The following is a 17,818-nucleotide window of genomic DNA, read 5'->3' as shown; positions in this document are numbered from 1 at the left end:
GGATCAGTTGTCTGTATTACATGAATGTTTTACATTGAACTTCTTCAGTTCTACAAGTTAGACTAGCCTGAAATAATCCTGAGATGGTCCTGGCCAAGTGTTGATATTTTTTGTGTCTGTCCAAAATACAAAATAACTGCCATTTGATAAAACATATTCATGCTTCTTCTCATGTTCTACTGGTGTTTCGATGAAACTTGCCTAAAATGGTCCTGAACAAGTATTATTTTTTGGGTTAGTGCAAATCCAAGGTGGTCACCATAGCTGCCATCTTCAAAACCTTATTTTGAACTTCTGAAGTTCTACTAGTGCAATTCAGCTGAAATTCATTTGAGGTGGATTTGACCAAGTGTTAGTATTTACCTGGTCTATATAAAATCTTAACTTCTGAAGTTCCATCAATGCATTGAGAAGACCCTTAAAAAACGTCTGAAAAGATGGAAGGTGGTCTTGACCAAAGGTTTCTATTTTACAGTAATTCCAAATCAATAATTGCCCCTTCGCTGCCACATTGAAAAGCTGTTTTAAACTTTGGAGCAGATGGTCCATATAAAAAATTTAAGATAACTACCCTGATGGCTGTTTTGCAATATTAAAAAGCAAAACCACATTTTTAATCCATTAATTATCAGATGGCCGCTATTCAGACCATCGTCATCTATGTCTGTTGCCTGTTCTTCAACACTTTGTTATCACCTTTTTCTCTTCTGATACGTAATTAATCTTTCTGAAATTTCATATAACTTTCCTCTTATTCCCTAGTTGTCTTGCAGTTTTACTGGAAAAGTTTATTTCTGAATTACTGAATGGTTCTATATCAAATTTCATATTTAGGATCCCTGTAGTATCAAGTTCATTTTCATTGAGCTTTTTTTGTACAAATTTAAAAAAAGAACAATATATCTGACAGGTAGTCATCTTGGATTTTGACATCAGTAGTTTATTATTACTAATCCTCAACAACTATGTACGTATGGGGACTGTAAACAAGTCAGTCACTTCCATGGAAGCATTTGTAAATGGTTACTGAGATCCAAAAAATCAGAAAAGATCCATGTATGATTAATTATTGTTGTAATAATTTTGTAGTATGATGACTGTGAAAGCCATTGAGCCTCTTATATTGAATTCCTTATTGATATATGTACCAGATGATGTATGACAGTTATATTAATTTTAACACATTTGAATCCTGTTTCCAGATATCGATTCACTCTATTAGTTAAAATATATGTTACCAATGACCTAATATTATTATGATTGCCAGCTAATATCTTGTTTTGTTGTTGAGTGATCTTATACCAATGTGTTTCATACTACTTTGTTGTAAATGGAATTAATCTGTTTTGTGCTGCCTGCCAAAGGCAACATATACATGTAGGTATCACTTCATCGGCATAAAGTCTGTTGCAGTGTCCACACAAAGATTTTTTCGTGATAAACAAGTTTCCTATGGCTTTCTTATTAGAAGTGCTTGTTCTTGATTGCTTTTCAGAATCAAAAGGACAAGTTTATACAATCAAAGATCAAAGTCACTGTTACTATAAAAAAATTTTCACAATAACTTGGCATATTGACTTTTGCCAATCAATTCAAGTTCGTGCAAACTTCATACTGTGTTTCCATAGCAAAAGTCCATGCTTTGGATTGCTTTTCAAATCAAAGGTCTAGGTCACTGTAACTTATACATTAAAAATTAGTTTTCTACCGCACCTGCATAAAATAGGAGTGAGGTAGTGGGGTGGGGGTGGGGGCACATAACCTTGCTCATGTACGTAGCATCCCATCCCATTTCAATGTAAGCAGGTTCATTTCTTCACATAATTGCATTGGAATACATTGTAGGTTATTAAACTTGGTGGCAGGGTCATTTGTCTTGCAGACATTTTCTAGGTTTTAGCAATAATGTTAGTTCCCTTAGGCTGATAAAGTTCAAACTTTTAACAGTGCTACTTTACCTGAAGTGTTTTTTTAAGATCACATCAACTTTTGTGGATTTTTTAGGCCATCTTGCCCTATGGATCAATATGACCTATAATCTAATGCTTTGATTGTTAATTTCCCCTCTGTAAACTTTTCATAACAACTTCTCTAAATGGAAGGTCCAGAGTTCAGATATTTCACTTCTAGCATGCTGGGTTGAAGGCTAAAGCTTGGAAATCTTGAAAAGCCCAATAACACATGCTTTTAAGGTGAAATTGGTCGATCGTGTTAAAATCTACTTTGAAGGCACCTATAAACAGTTTCCTTTAATACTGTTATCTCACTGGCTTGATCCCATTATTGTCAGATGCTAGTCTATTCAAATTGTTGTTCATCTTTGGTCCTTGATACGGCATTAAACAATCTTTGTTGTCATGGGTGTACCTTTTGGGCCTAATTCCATCATTGCACACTGTATTTTTGCGGAAAATGTTATTACTATTTCTAAACAATTTGTGGATGGATCTTTGTAACTTTTCATATACATGTTATTCCTGGTGCCTACTTCTTTTAAGACTGATTTTAATGTAATTTCAATGGCAGCCATATGATAATTACAGTTTTTTTTTGGTTATTTCCAATTTTTACATAAGTAATGCATTTGATAATTTGTTCCCAAATTTAACATCATTATTATTCATTTGTACTGTAAAACAAAATTTGATTTATGGTGTTGCTTTTTACTTTTTGTACATGAAGCATTTGTGCTTGGGTCTTTGATACCAAACATATTTTTGTTTTGTTTTGAGCTCAATCGATGATTGGCATCCCTTCAGGATATTTATGAAGATCCTGTAATACCAAATGACTTGAGTCCCCTCTTGTTGATTTATTACGGATATATCTATGAATTATTACTGAGTTATGTTTCATTCTAGTTTTGATTTGATTAAAAGCTAGGAAGACCTAGCATGTCTTAGAAAAGTAATTTTGTTTTATTTCTTCCGTGATATACACAAACAACAGAAAACCAGCCTTCAAAGGACTTTACAAAGGACACAAAACACCTCTTTAGAATGATTTTCAGCCGGAAGGTCTTTTTCTCCATTAAGCAGCTAAACGAGAACCGAAAGGCCAATTTGGCAAGTAGGTCTTTTAGAAAAAAAACACTGACAACAATAGTTGCAAAAAGTTATGACCTTGACCCATATTTCAGGTCAGAGCATTCAATTAAAGTAAGACTTTATCAACGTCTGAAGAACTCGGAGTACTAGAAACTTGCAGTTACCTTAGAAAAATGACGACAGTTTTGTGACCCCCTAAAAATCTTTTAACCATATTCAGGGCCACAGAATTAAGAACTTGATTAGTCATAATTGAATGATGGTGAGGTAATAAATTGGTCGTCTGAAAGTGGGATTAAACGTCAGAATGATGGCTGTAGTTTTGTTGTAAACTTTACTTGTGAGGTAAAGAAAAAAATATTTTAATACTTTGCATGTTATCAACAGTCAGAATCTGGCTGTAACTTGGACATGTCGATGTTTAAATTGGCCGTGATAAATTATCCCGGTCTAGAGATGGGAAGAGGGGGAAGCGGGGACGGAATCCTTGAAAGCTTGTGAGGTATAACGTCCAATAATTGTGTGATAAATTGGTCAGAATGGTGGCTGTAACTTGTGAGGTATAACGTCCGATTATTGTGTGATAAATTGGTCAGAATGGTGGCTGTAACTTGTGAGGTATAACGTCCGATAATTGTGTGATAAATTGGTCAGAATGGTGGCTGTAACTTGTGAGGTAATAAATTGGTCAGAATGGTGGCTGTAACTTGTGAGGTATAACGTCCGATAATTGTGTGATAAATTGGTCAGAATGGTGGCTGTGACTTGTGAGGTATAACGTCCGATAATTGTGTAATAAATTGGTCAGAATGATGGCTGTGACTTGTGAGGTATAACGTCCGATAATTATGTGATAAATTGGTTAGAATGACGGCTGTAGCTTGTGAGGTATAACGTCCGATAATTGTGTGATAAATTGGTCAGAAAGGTGGCTGTAACTTGGGAGGTATGACGTCCGATAATTGTGTGATAAATTGGTCTGTAATGGTGGCTGTAATTGTGAGTGTAATAATTTGGTCAGAATGGTGGCTGTAACTTGTGAGGTATAACGCCCGATTATTGTGTGATAAATTGGTCAGAATAATGGCTGTAGCTTGTGAGGTATAACGTCCGATAATTGTGTGATAAATTGGTCAGAAAGGTGGCTGTAACTTGGGATGTAAGACGTCCGATAATTGTGTGATAAATTGGTCAGAATGGTGGCTGTAACTTGTGAGGTAATAAATTGGTCAGAATGGTGGCTGTAACTTGTGAGGTATAACGTCCGATTATTGTGTGATAAATTGGTCAGAATGATGGCTGTAACTTGTGAGGTATAACGTCCGATAATTGTGTGATAAATTGGTCCGAGTGATGGCTGTAGCTTGTGACGTATAACGTCCGATAATTGTGTGATAAATTGGTCAGAAAGCCGGCTGTAACTTGTGAGGTACGACGTCCGATAATTGTGTGATAAATTGGTCAGAATGGTGGCTGTACCGTGTGAGGTAATAAATTGGTCAGAATGGTGGCTGTAACTTGTGAGGTTTAACGTCCGGTAATTATGTGATAAATTGGTCAGAATGATGGCTGTAACTTGTGAGGTAATAAATTTGACAGAATGGTGGCTGTAACTTGTGAGCTATAACGTCCGATAATTGTGTGATAAATTGGTCAGAATGGTGGCTGTAACTTGTGAGGTATAACGTCCGATAATTGTGTGATAAATTGGTCAGAATGGTGGCTGTAACTTGTGAGCTATAACGTCCGATAATTGAGTGATAAATTGGTCAGAATGATGGCTGTAACTTGTGAGGTATAACGTCCGATAATTGTGTGATAAATTGGTCAGAATGATGGCTGTAACTTGTGAGGTATAACGTCCGATAATTGTGTGATAAATTGGTCAGAATGGTGGCTGTAACTTGTGAGTGTATAAATTGGTCATAATGGTGGCTGTAACTTGTGAGCTTAAACGTCCATGAATTGTGTGTTAAATACAACATTATGATGTCCGTGACTTGTGAGCTTTAACGTCCGTGAATTGTGTGTTAAATACAACATTATGATGTCCGTGACTTGTGAGCTTTAACGTCCGTGAATTGTGTGTTAAATACAACATTATGATGTTCGTGACTTGTGAGCTTTAACGTCCGTGAATTGTGTGTTGAATACAACATTATGATGTCCGTGACTTATGAGCTTTAACGTCCGTGAATTGTGTGTTGAATACAACATTATGATGTCCGTGACTTATGAGCTTTAACGTCCGTGAATTGTGTGTTGAATACAACATTATGATGTCCGTGACTTATGAGCTTTAACGTCCGTGAATTGTGTGTTAAATACAACATTATGATGTCCGTGACTTGTGAGCTTAAACGTCCGTGAATTGTGTGTTGAATACAACGTGATGATGTCCGTGACTTGTGAGCTTTAACGTCCGTGAATTGTGTGTTAAATACATCCGTATGATGTCCGTGACTTCTGAGCTTTAACGTCCGTGAATTGTGTGTTAAATACATCCGTATGATGTCCGTGACTTCTGAGCTTTAACGTCCGTGAATTGTGTGTTAAATACAACATTATGATGTCCGTGACTTCTGAGCTTTAACGTCCGTGAATTGTGTGTTAAATACAACATTATGATGTCCATTACTTCTGAGCTTTAACGTCCGTGAATTGTGTGTTAAATACAACATTACGATGTTCGTGACTTATGAGCTTTAACGTCCGTGAATTGTGTGTTGAATACAACATTATGATGTCCGTGACTTATGAGCTTTAACGTCCGTGAATTGTGTGTTGAATACAACATTATGATGTCCGTGACTTGTGAGCTTTAACGTCCGTGAATTGTGTGTTAAATACAACATTATGATGTCCGTGACTTCTGAGCTTTAACGTCCGTGAATTGTGTGTTAAATACAACATTACGATGTCCGTGACTTATGAGCTTTAACGTCCGTGAATTGTGTGTTGAATACAACATTACGATGTCCGTGACTTATGAGCTTTAACGTCCGTGAATTGTGTGTTAAATACAACATTATGATGTCCGTGACTTATGAGCTTTAACGTCCGTGAATTGTGTGTTAAATACAACATTATGATGTCCGTGACTTATGAGTTTTAACGTCCGTGAATTGTGTGTTGAATACAACTGTATGATATCCGTGACTTATGAGCTTTAACGTCCGTGAATTGTGTGTTGAATACAACATTATGATGTCCGTGACTTATGAGCTTTAACGTCCGTGAATTGTGTGTTGAATACAACATTACGATGTCCGTGACTTATGAGCTTTAACGTCCGTGAATTGTGTGTTGAATACAACATTACGATGTTCGTGACTTGTGAGCTTTAACGTCCGTGAATTGTGTGTTGAATACAACATTATGATGTCCGTGACTTGTGAGCTTTAACGTCCGTGAATTGTGTGTTGAATACAACATTATGATGTCCGTGACTTATTTCCGTGACTTGTGTGTTTAACGTCCGTGAATTGTGTGTTGTGTGTTGAATACAACATTATGATGTCCGTGACGTCCGTGAATTGTGTGTTGAATACAACATTACGATGTTCGTGACTTGTGAGCTTTAACGTCCGTGAATTGTGTGTTGAATACAACATTATGATGTGTACAACATTACGATGTCTTATGAGCTTTAACGTCCGTGAATTGTGTGTTTGAATACAACATTATGATGTCCGTGACAACATTATGAGCTTTGTGTGTTGAATACACGTCCGTGAATTGTGTGTTGAATACAACATTATGATGTCCGTGACTTATGAGCTTTAACGTCCGTGAATTGTGTGTTGAATACAACATTATGATGTCCGTGACTTCTGAGCTTTAACGTCCGTGAATTGTGTGTTGAATACAACAGTATGATGTCCGCGACTTATGAGCTTTAACGTCCGTGAATGGTTTGTTAAATACATCAGTATAGTGTATGAATATGTACCTTCGAAATTGAATCAAACATATTTTATTGTAAATTATTTACAAAAGGATCAGGCATAAGTAATTACAACTTATAGTGGCCAATCATACATCTGATGGATTTCTCAGATCCCCTTTTCCTCACTTTAGTTCCAGTCTACAAATTAAAATTGTCCAAGCCGTTGCTATGCAAAAAGACATGAAGGCCATAAAACAGATTACATGTATACATAAGTACTAGAAACAGAAACTGACAGAAGTAATGTTTATGTACTGCTGTCATTGTAGATGTACACAATCTGATTGCAACAATCCAAAACTGCATCGGTTTTTACTTGTATCAACGGCTCATTATTATCTCTTCACAAAGACCTAATATACAAGCCCTTTGTGGCTGTTTAATACTAAAATGAATAAAATTTCATTTGAAATGTTTGTTTTGAATCTAGCATTCAAATTCTAAAAGAAATCATGAAAGGATGAATTCTGAAGAAATCTTTAAAGGCTTCCTGACATACAAAACATGGAACAGTATCCTGTACCATAGTAACCCAACCTGTTAATTGAACAAATTTACCGGTCTCAGAATTTGATGATTTTTTTCCCACATTAAGAATATATATGTGACCAAATAATTTTAAAGTATTTTAGGTGTACGGCAACTGTTAGTTGGTCAGACACGTCTCCAAAAAATTGAATTTGTTGAAAAAATCTTTAAAAGAATTTTTTTTCCAGTTAAAATTCCATAATTTCTTTCAATTTTAATGCTTAGCTTTACATTTGATTTCAAAAGGTGCACCAGACGTCAGTGAAGGTGATTTGACCCAATTTGATGATTTATTATTTGTATTTGAGTAAGTTTTGGCATAAAGTGTGCACCCTAGCTCACACCTATGGCAATGATCATAAAATAGGTCATAGTACAGGCCCTTGGTGACTTTTGGATTTGCTAAAGGTATATTCTTGGGAGTCTCTGGGTGTACTTCAAATACCACACAATAAACAAAACAATTGGGCTGTGGGCAAAATTACATGTATTGTGGAAGAGATCCTTTCAATCTTCTCAGAGCGTTTATTTTTTTCATAGCTGAAGCGTATATAACTTGTATGTGATCGCCCCATTTACCACTAGAGCTAAATGTAACACCCAAGTGTCTGTGACTATCGGTAAAATCTAAAAAAAATTACCACTGAATTCTCTATTAATTCATTAATTTCATTTCTATTACAAATTAAAAGAACGCCAGTCTTATCAGAATTATAAGTTTATAAGTTGTAATGAATCACAATATTATTTGAGCACAAAAAGACATACATTTTACACTTATTCTGCGTTGAAAAGACGTGATTTAGAACTATAGGTTTACAACGCAAACACATCACGAGTGCTCCGTCTTTATATTCACCGATATTTTGGTATCTCAGAGTAATATGAATGTTAATGCATAAAACATGACAATGTGTCTCATAAAATAATCTTGATTATATTGCTTGATAGTTTTTGAAACATAGTTTTTATTTGCTTTTAAAGTTCCACTTGTGAAAGTATTACAATGCGCACTAGATGCGTGCCTACTTTGCATGGATGCAATTGGTGGGGTAAAATGTTGAACACTCGACCCCGTCCTGCTCCAGAAAACCGTACATGAATCATTTATATCTCCACACAGGAAAATCCAATAAATTTCAAATTTGCTACAACCACGTGTTGAAATATTTTGAGAATAAGTCACTTTGAATATTTTGTCCTGATTTTCTGTTATCGGCGATTCGCATAGTCTTTAGTGAATGAAATCCTGTATGTCGCACTAAACTGTGAAATTTTCCGATTTTTCTTTCTTTCTTTCTTTTCTGTTTTCGAGAATATAGATTATTTCAGAATCATTAATATTCCAAACAATAATCATACCTTGGTGATTGTAAATGCGTAAGTTTCACTCAGGAAAGAAGATGATTTACATAAATTGTATTAATCTTCCCTTTATTATGATTGTTTACGCTCGACACGCTTCACCGCCATCAATACATCTACATTTTTGCATCATACTTTTCATTCTAGGTATACTAATAAAGCGCAAAACAATATTGATATGCGTATAACGCATCTAAATATAACAAGATAAGGCCAATATAAGAACATGCAAGTCATTAAGGAACTTCTTTCCGGAGGGTCATGCATGGCCTAAATGTACAATGACAGCAAGCTCACGCGTTACGTTATCGTGTGTGCTTTGTTTTCACGACAGATATTACGATCTCTTGCTACAATAAAATGAAATGACAAGAATATGGCAATAACTAATTAATCATATTAATAAGAAGAATAGAATAAATATGACCAAATAGAATTTAGAAACGAAAGTGGAGCGTTCAGACATTTTATCTAGGTAGTTTGAAACGAGTGGTTTGTAGAATGTGTCCGCCATATATTGTCTGATAAAAAGGATCAATGTTTCGATCGGATCGCGTTTTCAATCCGTGAAAAAATAATAAAAAAAAGAAAAGGGCTTATTATTTTTCATATGTGAGGAAGTCTTTCGTTAGTCGGCCTATTTCATATTTTTTTTAAAGTCCAACAAAACATCAAACACTTTAGGATTACCTTGACTGTATCTAGTACGAATTTTCATGCCCGGCATTATTCGGTCTGACCCGAGTATATATCGGTCCCCATGTACTGTGGTGTAGCACATTCGGAGTGAATCACTCCCGTCCTCTTTATTGAATTGATTTCGTTTCGATACCAGTTCAAATTTTATTTTAGTGTTTAAACTCATATTCTAAACATGTATGTGCTGTGTGGGCTTAAGTTCATGTATTTTTTCATAGAAAACTTCTTACATCCCTTTTATCTTGGTCGAGTTTTTGGATCGTATTTGACAAAACATCAGGCACAGAATCAAAACCACTTAAGCAAAAAATAGAAATTACATAATGAATTTTTGTTTCATTTTTAACTAATGAACAGGTGCTGAGAATGCTTTAATGTGACTTAAAATATGATGACTACTGTGCAAAATTCGATCAAGATGAAACCGTTGACGTATTGGAGATGTTAACTGCGAAGAAATAAGCGAAGCCAACTCATATAAACCAGTTAATACACTAATTTTATCATCCAAGTTATAAATCGAATAAGCAATAAGCAGAAGATTTGAAATGTACGTATTCTTGGATGAGAAATAACAAATTAAGTATTAATCTGAGTAAAACTCAGTGTATGATGATAGGTTCTGTACAGAAACTTTCCAAATGTAGAAATCTTTCTCTGAAATTTGATGGCAATGTTATTGAAACAGTTTGCTGTACCAAACTTCTTGGTGTTCTTATTGACAAAACTCTATCTTGGAAAGAACATATTGATAGTGTCTGTAAGAAATTGTCAAAAAAGTTGGTGTTCTAAGAAGACTTCGACCATTTATGTCGAATAATATTATTCTTAAAGTTTACCGGAGTATTGTCTTTCCACACTTCATATATTGCTCAAGTGTGTGGTGTACTCCAAGTAATAAAATGTATACTGAAAAGATTTTCAAATTACAAAAGAGAGCTGCTAGGATTTTACTAAACATTAGAGATATTCTAGTTCCTTCTTGTAATCTTTTTAACAGACTTAGGTGGCTGCCAATATCTGATTTTTTATGAATTTAGAAAGGCAATTCTCACTTTTAAAATTATTAAATGTCAAGCTCCGAATGTTTTGAATTCTATGTTTACTTATGTAAGTGATGTATCTTCCAGAAACACTAGATCTACTACAGCAGATAAGCTGTATGTTCCCTTAGCTAAAACAACTACTTTTAAACGTTCTTTTAGATACAGTTGCTCTGTTTTATGGAATAATCTTAGTGCTGATGTCAAACAGTCTAGTATTGTTGATGTTTTTAAAAGTAAGTACATGGAAATGTTTTATAACAAGTAGGAAGTGGTATTTACTTTGTTGTCTGTGATATTTATCAGAACTTTTATTATTATGACAGCATTTACCATCTTTTATTACCATATTGTCTTACTATGTCTGTACATACATATTCTTAGCAAGGCCATATTGTAAATTAGACTTTGTCTAAATATGTTACCCTGTGGAAATAAATGATATTATTATCATTATTACAAGCAAATCGATACATGATATATAATAATAATAGCTAATATTTCAACACATGATATAAAAATGTATGGAGCAATAGGGTCTCCTTGACGACAACCTTGGTTTATTTTAAAAAATGCTGATAAATTACCCCCCTGGTTAAAAGTAAGAATGTTACATACTGGTAACCTAGACAGTTCAACTATAAATATCGTTCTACATTCCGTACAGTTAGAATTTTGAAGATATCTCTGCACAACTTTTTTTTTAATATTATTATATATTATGTATTTAATTATTACTGAATGTAGATATTAGAAGTAAAGAAATTAAATCAACACGTTCAGTTATTCCTGTAGGGCAATTTACAGTGTTGATACATCATCATAATGTCAATAAGCAAAAAAAATAATCTAATTGGTACTGAAGGAAACTAATAAGTAATAAGCACTATATATGTGGTGTACTTGTGTGTGGCAAGTCGAAAAGGGAAAAGAAACGCCTAATTGGAATCGAATCAGTAATGAATGAATGGGATAAGTAATGAGCACTGTATTTGTAATGTGCAAATCGAAAAGGGAATGAAAACGTCTAATTGGTCATATACAAACGATTTTTAATTTGTACTGTATGTAATAAGGAATCGAGTAAGGAATGACGAAAAGAATACCTAATGAAGGAAATGAATAAGTAACGAGCACTATATAATTATATCTGATGTACAAGTCGAAATGGGAATGGAAACGCCTAATTGATCATTTAAAACGATTTAGAATTTATACTCTACCAAAAACAGAAAGGTTACCATGTTTCCTTGGCGAATACCTGTAAATGATTGAAAACAAAATGTCGTTTGTGCAATATTAGGAAAAGTTAATATTTTACATTACAAAATCCAAGGGGTTTATCGAAATAATTCAAACGTGAAAGTCTGTATTAGTGTAAAGCTCCACGAGGTTTTCTGCGATTAACTTGTATTTTCGCTTGAATTTCATAAACATTCAAAATGGCAACTGTTCCTCGGATCCTTAAGATTTAGAAATCACCGAATCTTGCTATCTATCATTATGCCCTGGCTGTCATAAGTACAGAGAGAAAGGTCCAGGCTGGGGAGTATCGCCGTCGAGTTGCACGGCATCTTGGTTGCCCTGTTAAGACAATTTGCCAGTTGGTAAGTCGTTTAAACCAAACTTGGTCAACATCCCATTGTCCCCGAAGCGGCCGACCTCGTAAAAAGACCGCGAGGGATGACCGTCGTATACGCTTCGTAACCGCAGTAGAGGCGACAAGAACATTGTTTGGGCGTCGTGTGTCCACCCAAACAGTCCGCAACAGGGTGAAGGCCTACCAATTGAAAGCGCGGCGTCCCTACACTGGACACATTTTGTTGCGACGTCACCGTAATAATCGGCGTAACTGGACGTGTTTACCGTCGTTGGGCCTTCCGACAATGGAACAATAATCTGTTTTCAGACGAGTCTAGGTTTTGTCTGCAATACGGTGACGGAAGGCGCAGAGTTTGGAGGCGACGAGGTTGGGGGGGGGGGACCTTTTGCGAACTGCTGCGTCGCAGAACGGGACCGCTTTGGCGGCGGAAGTATAATTATTTGGGGTAGAATTTGTGGGGGGACTCGTACAAGGCTTGTTGTGTTAAATGGCAATTTAACCGGCATTCGATATCGGAACGAAATTTTAAGACCAGTGGTTCTACCATCCTTAAGACGTTGGTGCCATTTTTCAGCAGGATAACGCACCAGCCTCAGCAGAACTTTCCTGCAGCAGAATAACGTACAGGTGTTAGATTGGCCATCTAAATCACCTGATTTGTCGCTGATTGAGCATGTCTGGGACGTTCTTGGGCGACGCGTGAGAGAACGTCAAAATAGCCGTCAATCTTGCAGGAGTTGGCCCAATCCTTGATCACTGAATAGAACAACATCTCTCCTCGAATTATCCGCCGGTTTACGAGTTCCATGCGACGACGCTGCAATTCTGTTTACTTCGCAAACGGTGGTCATACCCGTTACTAATGGTGTTACCTTTGAAATTGACCCCAACGTCCTTTACAGTCGAATAAAATTAACTGAACGCAAAGTTTAATAATGAACCACGACTGCAGTCTTATCAGAATTGATCAATTACTTTATTCGTACATGATTGGTAAGGATTTATGAAGGGAATAATTAACTAATCACAGAATAAAGTAGTGTTACCTTTCTCTCTCTCTTTTTTTATGTTTGAGTGATAAAGAATTGAATAAGTAATGAGATAATCGATTAAGTAATGAAAGAATTTGATAAGTAATTAACACTATATTATGTGTTGTACAGATTGAATAGGGAATGGAATCGCCAAATTGATCATAATACAACCGATTTTTATTGCTAATATGCTTTGCGGAATCGAATTAGGAATAAGGAAAAGAATCAGTAATGAATGAAACGAACATACAAGTCGTTTCACAAGCTGTGTTTGTGCTTAAATAAATGTTTAACAGTGTTGTGTTATTGTAAAATGAGGAAAAAACATGTCTATGACATAATCATTGTGGATATGTACAACCTTCAACTTTAGATCAATTAGAATTAAGATTATTGTCATAATTTGAGCCAAAATAAATGAACTGTCTGAGCAATTATTGCACAAACATCGGATAAATATCGGCACAAGAAAAGCAGACAAAAGTCCACATAAATATCGGACGAACTTGCAACTCCCAAAGGCATTTCTTACTGCCTGTACCTCGCAAGTAAATTGATGCACAAGTACCCCCGTGGCAGTATCGCCGAATCGTTCATCAAGATTAGATTGCAGGGTTGTTTGACAAACTTAACTACAGTAAGACTCTCTATCAAAAATACAAGTTGCTGATCTAGTATTTTTTATAGCAAACATTGATTTGTTTGATTTGTAATACAACAGGATGCAAAGCTAATTGCAGTTACCTTAAGACATAATTTGAGGATTTTGTTAATACACAATTGACCGCTGTGACAATGTAAGTGGTGAAACATTATATAACAGAACAAACTTGGTAGCCTTCACCACAGCACGCTACAGGCCAAATGTCAGCACCCTCTGCATTTTGGTTAGTCTGAACAAATTTCTTAATTGTTTTACACATTTGATCCCTGTTACATAGAAAAAAGGATCAATGTAATTCACTTAAACATTCATCGCAACATCCTACAGGCCCAATATCTGCACCCTGGGCCTTCTGGTTATTTAGAAGTTTGTTGAGGTTTTGAATATATTTTTGACCCCTATGACCTTGTAAATGGACAAATGTCATTTCTTTTATCAAATTTGGTAGACCTTCATCAAAGTATTCTACAGGATAAATATCTGCACCATGGGCCTTTTAATTATTCAGAAGAAATGTGTGAAGTCTTATCCCAACATACTAAAGGCCCAATATTAGTTGCCTGAGCCTTTTGATTATTGAGAACAAATCGTTTGAAGACTTTTAACACATTTGACCTCTGTGACCTTGAATAAAACTTGGTAGCCCTTCATCCCAGCATGCTACAGGCCTAATATTAGTTGCCTGGGCCTTCCGATTATTGAGAAGTCGTTTGAAGATTTTAAGACATTTGACCCCTGTGACCTTGAATGAAGGTCAAGGTCATTCTTTTTAACAAACTTGGTAGGGCTTCATCAAAGCAAGCTACAGGCCAAATATTAGTTGCCTGGGCCTTCCAATTATTGAGAAGAAGTCGTTTGAATGAAAAGTTTACGGACGGCGCACGGCGCACGGCGGACGACGACGGACGAAGCATGATGACTATAGGTCATCGGACCCTTCGGGTCAGATGACCTAAAAAAAACAACGCGTAATATAATTATCGGAGTTTGATGGTACAGAATTAGCCGATAATTATTTTCCCTTCAGTGTCATACTTTCCGATAGGGGGTGTTGTGAATGCACGTGCACGAGGTGTCGGTGACTGTCGGGTCATTCAGCGATAGTCGCTCCGACAGTGCACATGACTTGATTTGAACAACGGTATGGATAGTGAGGGCCAGGAGACACGTGGTAAAGGGGACATTTCCAGTACGTCAGCCCAACTCCTTGACGAAGTTAAGAGTCAGAAAGCAGAGCTGTGTTCCCTTAGGAATGAAGTACGTGGTTCGGCAGCCACTGTAAGTTGCTAAGTTAAAAAGTTAAAAACCCAATACAAGTTCAATAGTGATATTTTGGACAGTATGACACAGGCTGTGTGGGCATTGGACAATAACAAGCTTTTATATTATCGTGAACTGTTTGACAAGCTTAAACAGCGTAACAAACTTATACGTATAGCCGATACCTCAGAAGGAGGGTGGGAAACAGTTCGACAATACGAGCCCCATCCAGTAGCTAGTGATTCTGACGACGAGAGCAAAATTAGGAGGGCGGAAGCTAGAGCCGTAAAGAAGAAGAAAGATGCGTCTCGGAAAAAATCTTAGTGGTTCAAGTTTGCTGGTACTGGTATTACTAGTGGCAGTAGCGGTGTATTGGGAGGCCAGGGAGCGGTTAAGGCGGTTGGACAGCCCTTTCCTGGAAGCAGGTACCCCAGAGGTCCCGGGGGTCAGCCTGCCTACCTCAGGCCAGGGACGTCGTTACAGTTGTATGGAGGAGGAGCATGTTTCAGCTGCGGTGAATTTACACATTCCAATGGGACTGTCCTTACACAGGAGGAACAGCGGTACCAACGAAAAAATGAGAGGGCAGCGATGACCGGGGATGAAATGGAAGATGAGTATTTTACACAATTTACACGTGATTATTACGAATATGAACAGGAAGGGGGGGGGAAATTTTTGGTAAAAGGGAGGTTGAGAGAAAATTTTGATTTCTGGAAAAGTATTGGGGCTAATGAGTACATTTTAGATGTATATAAGATACCATTTTATTCAAATCCTGAAAGTTGTATTTTAAAAAATAACAAGTCTGCGTTATCTGAATCTAGTTTTGTCGAAGGAGCTATAACTGAACTTTTGCAGAGAAATCTAATAGTCAGGTGTAGTCAAATACCTCGGGTGGTCAATCCATTGACAGTTTCCATACAGAGTAAATCTAAAAAGAGATTGATTTTGGATTTACGAGTAGTAAATAAACATTTATGGAAACAGAGTGTAAAGTATGACGACATCCGTGAAGCACTGATGTATGTTCAAAAGAATTGTTGGATGTTTAAATTTGATATACACTCGGCGTATCATTTTGTCGAGATATTTTTACCACATACCGAGTATTTAGGATTTTCCTGGACATATGAAGATGGTAGAACTGTATACTATAAATTTTTGGTGTTGCCTTTTGGGTCCACTTTGGTCCAATGTGTTAAATTTTTAAACGACTTATTCCGATTAACCAAAAGTCCAGGGATCATGATGTTTGTTAAAATGTTTCTTGGGTGAAGGGCAACAAAGTTTGAGAAAAGATATTACTTTGACATTATATTCAAGGTCATGGACATTATATTCAAGGTCATGGATAAACCCTCAAATAACATCTTCTGATAACCAAAAAGGCCTTGGGTCATGACATTTTGGTCAGGAAGTCCATTGTATGGATGTTTGCCAAAGCATACAGTACATGTAGCAATACAAGCCCTTTGGGCCTCTTGGTTAGTAAGTAATATGTATTTCTTTTCAAATATTCTCAATAACTTGACAAAAATCACTATGGACAAATCAATTAATTTCCAATTTCTAAGTTAATATATTTCTCCCACGATATTTTTCATAAATTGCGACCTTTTTCATTATCTGCACAATTTTTTTCTTATTTTTTTTTTTGAAAAAAAAATTCTCATTACCGCCAGCTTGATTGAAAGTTGATGCATTCTGTATAATCCCTTACCATGATATTGTATCCGAGTTGGCAAATGTGGACTTTCTTTGCCCAGCCATTATTTTTCCATCCCCGCAAATGTATTTGTAGAAATAAAAATATTTATTTTGAAGTTACGCGCGTAATAACATCGGAACCTTTCTTACTTGTTCACTGGTATAGTGCTATCCGGAACTCCTCTCCCAAAAAATCGGAGTGACCGCCCTTGAAATGGCATGTTACTTCCGTCAAAGAAATTTACATGGACGATAAAAAATCTCCGGTTATTGAGATGTTAATCTCATGTACATATTGTGAATTTCTTGTTGCCTGTAATGTTATGCACCAAATGAAAGGTAAATATACACACTACCTACGGATACATATTGCCTTACAAGGAAATTATCATAAACTACTTTTTTTGAGCCAGTTTCCAAGCGAGGGGTCGATTTTTTAAAATCTGGAGTTGCTTGCCTTGTGTATTTTTAATGACCGTGGACCTCGGATTTGTCAACCGGCACATAAACTTGAATTCTGCTGATATTTCATTTAAATAACGTCAGTCATGAGTGCTAAAACAAAAATCAATGTTTGAAAAATAATATCCTGACCTCGAGTTCCTGTGCTCGCGATCGGGCTAATCAAACCAAACGATTTGTAAATACTACATGTATATCTAATTATTCTTTACTGTTTATTTATGTAACAGGGACATATTTTGAGAGTTTTAATTGAAATAAAGAATATGTGATATTGTATGATTTTTCCGATTGTCCAACGTGTTGTGTATCGCGTCCGTTATATGCCGTCCATATTAGTGCAGCTATGTATACATGTACGTTCCGTATGTATTGTACTTTGTAATGGTACTGTCCGAGTGTTCAGTCTTGGTGTGACGTCCTGTAGTTTCATTGGTTGTTTGTATTGGGCAGT

The sequence above is a fragment of the Ylistrum balloti genome, unplaced genomic scaffold (assembly GCF_031769215.1).
Source record: "Ylistrum balloti isolate Yb309-2 unplaced genomic scaffold, AGI_CSIRO_Ybal_v1 Utg371266, whole genome shotgun sequence".
NCBI classification, from domain to species: Eukaryota; Metazoa; Mollusca; class Bivalvia; order Pectinida; family Pectinidae; genus Ylistrum; species Ylistrum balloti.
Note: the sequence above shows the minus strand (reverse complement) of the source record.